General features: G+C 34.7%; 1 pseudogene across 1 annotated transcript; it reads left to right on the forward strand.

Moving 5' to 3' along the window:
• The first annotated feature begins 986 nt into the window (after positions 1 to 986).
• Positions 987 to 1,828, forward strand: LOC306639514 (synaptosomal-associated protein 23-like; annotated as a pseudogene). Its single transcript has one exon. The product of its transcript is annotated as a synaptosomal-associated protein 23-like (transcript).
• Positions 1,829 to 2,954: the final 1,126 nt, after the last annotated feature.

The following is a 2,954-nucleotide window of genomic DNA, read 5'->3' on the forward strand; positions in this document are numbered from 1 at the left end:
CTGGAGGCTTCTTCTTACCTTCGCATTTCCAGACAACCAGACTACTTCCTTTCACTGCCTGCCTGCCTTCCAACTCCATTTATGCAAAAAAAAAAAAGAAAAAGAAAAAGAAAAAAAAATAATCTATTTGAAAAACAGGTTCACCGATCCTGTAGAAATAGGTGTATGTTCCAAATGAGTGAAATTAACTGTGTCAATCTATGTCATTAAGGATCTTAAACACTTGAAGAAAATATTTTCTTTTAATGAATCTCTTCTAACTACACTTTCAGAATAGTATGTAGGTCTCTTTCTCTTTCCAGCTTATGGAATAACAAATGAAGAACTTGGGGAAAATACCAAGATCACACTGATCAGGCATTTCTGTTTCTTTTGCTGATCTGCATTTCTCTTTTAATGAATAAAAAGTCTTACTAAACTCGTAGGTTTAGTAATAAACTATGTAAATTTACTGATGTAAATACCATGAACATTTTTATAATATTTAAATCAAATTTTTGTTAAAATTTGACAGTAAGTTTATGTTGCTTGGTTGAAGTGTAATCTTTTTCCTAAATGAAAACTCTTTTTAAAACAGTTACAAGTAAGTACACTAGTTGTATTGAAAAACTGGCTTTACTTAATTCAGGAAAACTATGATTCTATAAAAATTTTGAAAAAATAACAATTTTTTTCAAAAAATTTTGAAAAATAACAGCTGGAAGATAAATTGTGATACAAGTACCAGTAATAATAATAAAATTATTAAGTTTTAAATTTAATAATAAAGCACATTGAATTTTTCTTCCACTGGATTTTACTGCTTTCTATTATTTATTTATTTATTTTTTACAGTGGAAGTTTGTGCAATTTTTTTTTTCTTTTTTGGTAAATACTAAGTCAAAAATTTGGAGTAAAACTATTTCAAAGTAGTTTAATATGTGAAAGCACATCAACTTTCTAGCTTGTTTTAGTTGTATATATGACATGGCATTTGGGCTGCTCCTGGTTAAGTCTAATGGTGTCCGAGTTGCTGCAGCCGGAGAGGAGTAGCCAGAACTGCTTGAGTCTCCATATTTACATTTCTGTGTCTGATAGAATTTTGATTCATCATGGATAATCTGTCATCAGAAGAGATTCAACTAAGGGCTCACCAGGTTACTGATGAGCCTATGGAAAGTACAAGAATAATCCTTGGTTTGGCCATTGAGTCTCAGGATTCAGGAATCAAGACAATCACTATGCTGGATGAACAAGGGGAACAACTAAACTGAATAGAAGAAGGCATGGATCCCATAAATAAAGACATGAGAGAGGCAGAGAAGACATTAACACAACTCAACAAGTGCTGTGGCCTTTGTGTCTGCCCACGTAAAAAGACGAAGCACTTTGAGTCTGGTAAGGCTTATAAGGCAACATGGGGAGATGGTGGAGACAATTCACCTAGCAATGTAGTATCTAAGCAACCAGGCTGAGTAACAAATGGTCAGCCTCAGCAACCAACTACAGGAGCCGTCAGTGGTGGACACATTAAACGTATAACTAATGATGCCAGAGAAAATGAGATGGAAGAGAACCTGATTCAAGTGGGCAATATCCTAAGAAATCTAAAGAACATGGCCCTGGACTTGGGCAATGAAATCAAAGCTCAGAATCAACAAAGAGACCGAATCAAGAAAAGACTGACACCAACAAAGATCATATTGACAATGCCAATGTCAGAGCAAAGAAACTCATTGACAGCTAAAGCTACTATTGTACTTCTCTATTATTTATTCACTTCTTCAGTTCCTCCTCCTAAATGATTACCTTTTCAGAGTTTGACATTTTGGTTCTATACTTTTCTAATCTGGAGATAGTGTGGAAGAAGAGTCAGAAGAGTAACAGCATACATGATTTTTTTATTCCTGTTTGAGGGTAGGCTTTTGCTCATCCTTCGCTCTAGGATTTTATTTCTCAGTTCATACTCTTGGACTGGTTTTCATACATCACACATAGTGTTTTCATTCTTGTCATTTATTTGTGCAGTTTCTTTTGTTTTCAAGATTCTGAAGCACTGCCAAAGACAGCCATGAAGAAGGGAACTGTACAGGTGGTTTTTTTTGTTTGCTTGTTTATTTAGATTTGGTTTTGTGGTGGGTGAAAAACAAGAAGGGAGAGGTTATCATTTCAGTAAAAACCTGCAGGCCACAAACAAGTTGGATAACCACAGTAAAGATCTAGTTGGGTTTAGTTTTTGCTAGTTAAGGCTAATGCTTAGTTTTGAAGCTTTTATATATAGTATTTTTGTCAGACATCACTATTTTTGCAAGCTCTGCTCCAAAAAGTATAATGAATTTTAGTTAGAGTGAGCTCAATTTCTGAACTCTTAGTGACTCATACACACACACACACACACACACACACACACAGAGATTCTGTGAGCTCATTTCATATTGCACATTCAGGAAAACTTTGGATAAATGAATGACTTTTTATTTCCATATTAAGCCAAATGACCAGGAATACAAATCATATCTCAGTAATAACCCTGAATGTTAATGGCCTGAACTCATCAAACAAAAGACACAGACTGGCAGATTGGATTAAAAAGAAAGATCTAACAATATGCTGCCTTCAAGAGACTCATCTCATAGAAAAAGATACCCACAGATTAAAAGTGAAAGGATGGGAAAAAACATACCATACATATGGACTCAGCAAAAAAGCGGGGGTATCCATCCTCACATCAGATACAGTGGACTTCAAGTCAAAGTTAGACAGAAGCGTTAAAGAAGGACATTTCATACTGCTTAAGGGAAGTATCAATCAGTAAGACATAAGAATTATAAATATCTATGCCCCAAACAATGACTCTTCCATGTATGTCAATCAAATCCTTCTCATTTTCAGGAAGCAAATAGGCAACAACACAAGAATACTAGGTGACATTAATACACCTCTTTCATCACTGGACCAATCTTCCAAACAAAAAT

The sequence above is a fragment of the Sciurus vulgaris genome (assembly GCF_902686455.1).
Source record: "Sciurus vulgaris genome assembly, chromosome: 11".
Taxonomy (NCBI): Eukaryota; Metazoa; Chordata; class Mammalia; order Rodentia; family Sciuridae; genus Sciurus; species Sciurus vulgaris.